This window comes from Piliocolobus tephrosceles, chromosome 4 (assembly GCF_002776525.5).
Source record: "Piliocolobus tephrosceles isolate RC106 chromosome 4, ASM277652v3, whole genome shotgun sequence".
In the NCBI taxonomy this organism is placed as follows: domain Eukaryota; kingdom Metazoa; phylum Chordata; class Mammalia; order Primates; family Cercopithecidae; genus Piliocolobus; species Piliocolobus tephrosceles.
Window position 1 is genome coordinate 117,351,165 of NC_045437.1, and position 6,219 is coordinate 117,357,383.

At 44.1% G+C, this 6,219-nt stretch overlaps 1 protein-coding gene across 1 annotated transcript in view; it reads right to left on the minus strand.

Annotated features, from left to right (window-relative positions):
* The window catches only part of BNIP1 (BCL2 interacting protein 1), a 21,412-nt gene that overhangs the window by 12,204 nt on the left and 2,989 nt on the right, over positions 1-6,219 (minus strand). The gene's annotated exons all lie outside the window — the stretch shown is intronic.

A 6,219-nucleotide genomic window follows, 5' to 3' on the forward strand; every position in this document is an offset into this window, starting at 1 on the left:
GAAAAATTTTCGGCCGGGCGCGGTGGCTCAAGCCTGTAATCCCAGCACTTTGGGAGGCCGAGACGGGCGGATCACGAGGTCAGGAGATCGAGACCATCCTGGCTAACACGGTGAAACCCCGTCTCTACTAAAAAAATACAAAAAACTAGCCGGGCGAGGTGGTGGGTGCCTGTAGTCCCAGCTACTCGGGAGGCTGAGGCAGGAGAATGGCGTAAACCCGGGAGGCGGAGCTTGCAGTGAGCTGAGATCTGGCCACTGCACTCCAGCCTGGGCGACAGAGCGAGACTCCGTCCCAAAAAAAAAAAAAAAAAAAAAAAGTGTTCTCAGACTTGTGATCATCCCAGGAGACCTGGCAGGAAGCTAATGCAAAAACCTCTGTAGAGACTTGGCCTCGACCCAGCTGCACAAAGTCCCTTAGATAAGGTCTGCTGAAGATGAGTGCTCACAGTCCAAAATAACCAAACACCAAGGAAATAACCTACCATAAGTGAGGGTCAGCAGACATACCCAGAAGTATTAAACCCCAAGAACTTCAGATAACAGAACCATCAGAGGGACTATAATTAAAGATAGTATTATACCATTCACATTTTTTGGTTTACAAATTAAAACAAGTTCTAGCTTCAATCACGCTATTGATCTGAAATATCAATATATTTGCTCAATTATACTAATTTACTTATTTACGTATCAATTTGCACATGCTAGTTTGGAACAAGTTTGTGTATCCACCATTTCAATAGCTCAGAGATGACTTTCAATTTATGACCCCAAATATTGCTGAGGTAGAGAATAAAAGAAATAATCAACTGTGAATTGGAAAAGTTTTGCAAATGTCATCAATTATTTTCATAATTATTTGTTTAAAATCTGTATTTCCTATTAGAATGTAAATTATACAGGCCGGGTGTGGTGGCTCATGCCTATAACCCCAGCACTTTGGGAGGCCGAGGCGGGTGGATCAGGAGGTCAGGAGATTGAGACCATCCTGGCTAACACAGTGAAACCCCGTCTCCACTAAAAATACAAAAAGAAATTAGCCAGGCATGGTGGCAGGCGCCTATAGTCCCAGCTACTCGGGAGGCTAAGGCAGAAGAATGGCGTGAACCCGGGAGGCGGAGATTGCAGTGAGCCGAGATCATGCCACTGCACTCCAGCCTGGGCAACAGAACGAGACTCCATCTCAAAAAAAAAAAAAAAGAATGTAAATTTTATGAATAAGCAGAACTTTATCTCGCATTATTCACTACATATATTCCTTGTGTCCAGCACACACTGGGCACTGAGTCACTGAATGGAAGAATGAATGCATAGGAAAAAGGGAGAGATTAAAAAGGGGGAGAAATGTACAATTTACTCATGAAAGATTGCCTGGAAGTTCTGTCAAAGGGAACCAGCGATAGTTCGGGAGAAAGGAATGGCGGGGTCGAGTAGTTCTCAAATTCCAGTTTGAGAGCTATACGTACAACGACAAACACACAGATACTTATACACAGTCAATGCCCAAGATTTACCATGTGCTGAACACACAATTTTGAGGATATGAGGCCAGTTCTCTAGTATCACACAATCTTCTTTGAAACACACAAAAAAGACATTCAAATAAAAGCTAAAAATAGCAAACAAACAGGAATCTTGTATTTATTTCCAGGTATAAAAAGAGTATGTAAATACTTAAGAAATGCAGATTAAAACTGGGATGGGGTTATTCATTTACTGGCCATGTGCTTATTAGGTCCCTACTAGGTGCCATCATAAATATGTAAATGTAAACGTATTCGTGAGGTCATTTTAATTAGTGAAGGAAATAAAACACTGGGTGAGCACCCAGATATTTAAAAAGAACATAAAAATACTCATACTGAAGGTAACAGGTATAGTTGGAGAGTTGAAGTCATGCTGAGTTGAAGAAAAGTCTGTCAAGGAATAAGTTAGCTTAAAAAAAAAGTGGAAGCAGTTCAAATGAATGCCCTTCGATAGAGGACTAAAAAAAAAAAAAAAAATGACAGCTATTTAGAAAAGAATGAGAGGCCAAGAACCGTGACTCACGCCTATAATCCCAGCACTTTGGGAGGCCACGGTGGGCAATTGCTCAAGTCCAGGAGTCCAAGTCCAGCCTGAGCAACATGGCAAAACCCTATCTCTATAAAAAATACACAAATTAGCTGGGGGGTGGGGGGGTGGCACGTGGCTGCAGTCCCAGCTATTTGGGGGACTGAGGCAGGAGGAAAATCGCTTGAGCCTGGGAAGTCAAGGCTGTGGTGAGCTGAGATTGTACCACTGCACTCTGGACTGGGTGACAGCCCAAGACCCTGTCTCAAAAAAAAAAAAAAAGAAAAAGAAAAAGAAAAATGAGGACAGTCTCTAATTACTGAAATGGAAAGATTTCCAATGTACGTATAATAAAATTATACTTAATGGCCAGGCGTGGTGGCTCACGCCTGTAATCCCAGAACTTTGGGAGGCTGAGGCGGGTGGATCACAAGGTCAGGAGATCGAGACCAGCTTGGCTAACACAGTGAAACCCCGTCTCTACTAAAAATCTGAAAAATTAGCCAGGCGTGGTGGCATGCACCTGTAATCCCAGTTACTCAGGAGGCTGAGGCAGGAGAATGGCATGAATCCGGAAGGCGGAGCTTGCAGTGACCCGAGATCGCACCACTGCACTCTAGCCTGGGCGACAGAGTGAGACTCCATCTCAAAAAAAAAAAAAAGAAAAGAAATTAAAAAAAAGAAATTTATCTTTTTAAATATTTGAGTAGAGAAACTCTGGAGTGATATATAAGTAACAAAAGTGACTACCTGTTTGGAAGAGGGGAACAGAAAACAAAACTGGGGCATAACTGAGACTTTTCACTGAATGTTGATATTTACAGATACAGACACATATATAAAACATGTAAAAGGAACATCAAAAATAAAAAATTAAGATCATTATATCAGTACTGAAGATGGAGGCAGGAAGCGGTCAGCTAGGTATGGTGATGCTGCTGAAATTCTATAATTAACTCCAATAGCAAAAATTGCACATTTTCAAAATTGCTCTTGAAAATCTCTTAGGTAGGCAAAACACAGGACACAGACATACTGTTTCTCAAAGGTCCACTTGGCCAGCTTTTCTATCCGCTTTAGAACAGACTGTCTACCTCTGTCAAGCAAAAACAGAGTTGCTGGTGGGCTTTAGGGGCCATGTTATATGAAAAGCACAATTTTTTTTTTTTTTTTTTTGAGACAGGGTCTTGCTCTGTCACCCAGGCTGGAGTGCAGTGGCACAATCTCTGCTCAGTGCAACCTCCAACTCCCAGGTTCAAGCAATTCTCATGCCTCCGCCACCTAAAGAGCTGGGACTACAGGCATGGGTCACCATGATTTTTGTATTTTTAGCAGAGACGGAGGTTCACCATGTTGACTAGGTTGGTCTTGAACTCCTGGCCTCAAGTGATCCACTTGTCTTGGTCTCCCAAAGTGCTGGGATTACAGGAGTGAGCCACTGTGCTGGCCAAAAAAGCACAAGTCTTTAGACCTGATATAGTCTGAATATTTGTCCCTGCCCAAATCTCATGCTGAATGGTAACCCCCAATGTTGGAGGTAGGGCCTGGTGGGAGGTGTCTGGATCATGGGGATGGATCCCTCATGAATGGCATAAGCCATCCCCTTAGTGATAAGTGAGCTCTCACTCAATCTCTCTCTCTCTTGCTCCTGCTTTTGTCATGTGACATGTCTGCTCCCTCTTTGCCTTCTGCCATGACCAGAAGCTTCTTGAAGCCTCCCCAGAAGCAGATGCTGCTATGCTTCCCATACAGCCCACAGAACCATAAGCCAGCTTAACCCAGTTTTTAAAATAAATTACCAACCTCAGGTATTTCTTTATAGCAATGCAAGAAAGGCCCAACACAAAACCCCAATACCAGAAGACCAGGTGCCACAAGACCTATCCAGGGATGGTGATATGGTTTGGCTGTGTCCCCACCCAAATCTCATCTTGAATTGTAACTCTTACAATTCCCACATGTCATGGGAGGAAACTGGTGGGAGGTGACTGAATTAGAGGTGGGTCTTTCCTGCACTATTCTCATGATAGTGAATGAGTCTCATGAGGTCTGATGGTTTTAAAAACAGGAGTTTCCCTGCACAAGCTCTCTCTTTGCCTGCCGCCATCCATGTAAGATGTGACTTGCTCCTCTTTGCCTTCTGCCATGATCGTGAGGCCTCCCGAGCCATGTGAGAAGTCCATTAAACTTCTTTTTCTTCCCAGTCTCAGGTGTGTCTTTATCAGCAGCATGAAAATAGACTAATACAGATGGGCAGATCCATGACACCCACCTCACCCTCACTGAAGGCACAGCAGTGGAAACATCTCCACTATTCAAACTGCTACTTCTAAGAGACCTCCAGGAGTCTAGAGGAGCAAGCAAGTTTCCATACTCAGAGTACCTCCTGACTCTCCTGGGTCCCATTAGGGCAGAGTAAGTGCTAGTTCTCTGCCAACCCAACATTAGGTCCTGTGGCTGTGGTGAGAACAATCCCAGGAGAAAACTCAGGAAACTCCGGGATAAAAATGGAGAATCTAAGACATCAGACTGAAATTACTAGAAACCCTCAGGAAATAAAGAAGGAAGAAGAAACCAAGAAACCAGAAAAACCATCAGAACAGTAATCAACACTTGGAGTGACCAGGAGATCCAGAGTTTCTTAAAAGAACACAATTATCTCAAATTTAAAGAATTGAGGAAGAAGAATCATGAACAATATAAAGCAACTGCCTAGTGTTTCAAGTAGAGGGGCATGAAAAGGAAATGGCAGGAATGTCTCCAGATAATGACAAGTTTGCAGGACTTTTACTGGACTACTCATGAGGCCAACTAGAAGCCAAGGAGCCAACCCTGTTCCTGTGCTCATGGAGAGGGCCGACACAGGATTCCAGGATACAGATGGACGACATCTTTTTAGGTGTGCAGACGCAGTCATCCTTCCAACTCCTGAGTTCCAGCTCTAGGCCTGTGCCATCCCTGTTCACTCTGAGGGGCTGCTGTGGGCCCCTCTACCTATGAGCTGCATGCAGGATCCTTGGATGCCCAGATGGGAGCCTTGAAACATGAGCCCTCCATAGTCAGCTCTATACCTGTTTCCTGGCTTTTTCTTAGCAGCCCCTAGACCCACAAAACAGTCGTCTTCATCGTCTGATTCTGATTTAGATCCTGAACTTGGAAACAATTAGAACCCAAATCCCAACTGTGTCTGAAGGCAACACAATAGTCTGGGCTTATGCCTGTAATCCCAGCACTTTCAGAGGCTGAGGCAGGAGGATTGCCTGAGCCCAGGAGCTTAAGACCAGCCCAAGCAATATAGTGAGACTCCATCTCTATTTAAAAAAAAAAAAAAAAAAAAAAAAAAATTGGTTTCTTTTTGAGACAGTCTCGCTCTGTCACCCAGGCTAGAGTGCAGTGGCATGATCTCAGCTCACTTCAACCTCTGCCTCCTGGATTCAAGTGATTCTCCTGCCTCAGCCTCCCAAGTAGCTGGGATTACAGGTGCGCACCACCATGCCCAGCTAATTTTTGCATTTTTAGTAGAGATAGGGTTTTGCCATGTTGGCCAGGCTGTTCTCAAACTACTGGCCTCATTTTCATTTTTAAAAATGAAAGCAGGCCAGGCGCGGTGGCTCAAGCCTGTAATCCCAGCACTTTGGGAGGCCAAGACGGGCGGATCACGAGGTCATGAGATTGAGACCATCCTGGCTGACACGGTGAAACCCCGTCTCTACTAAAAAGTACAAAAAACTAGCCGGGCGAGGTGGCGGGCGTCTGTAGTCCCAGCTACTCGGGAGGCTGAGGCAGGAGAATGGCGTGAACCCGGGAGGCGGAGCTTGCAGTGAGCTGAGATCCGGCCACTGCACTCCAGCCTGGGCGACACAGTAAGACTCCCTCTCAAAAAAAAAAAAAAAAAAAGAAAAAATGAAAGCAACAGAATAATATGATCTATACAGTGGTGCACAACCCTTTGCCCAGCCCAGTGTAATAAGAATAAAACATTAAATAAATAAAACAAACAAACCAAACTGCTACTTGCCACCCTCTAGTGTTTTTTGAGACAGCACATATACCATAGTTGAATTCAGGCATACTGAATGTGTACATGATGTGACTGGTGACTACTGAAATAAGGAAGATGCTGAGCAAAGTAACAGCATCAAAAAAAAAAAAAAAAAAAAAAAAAAA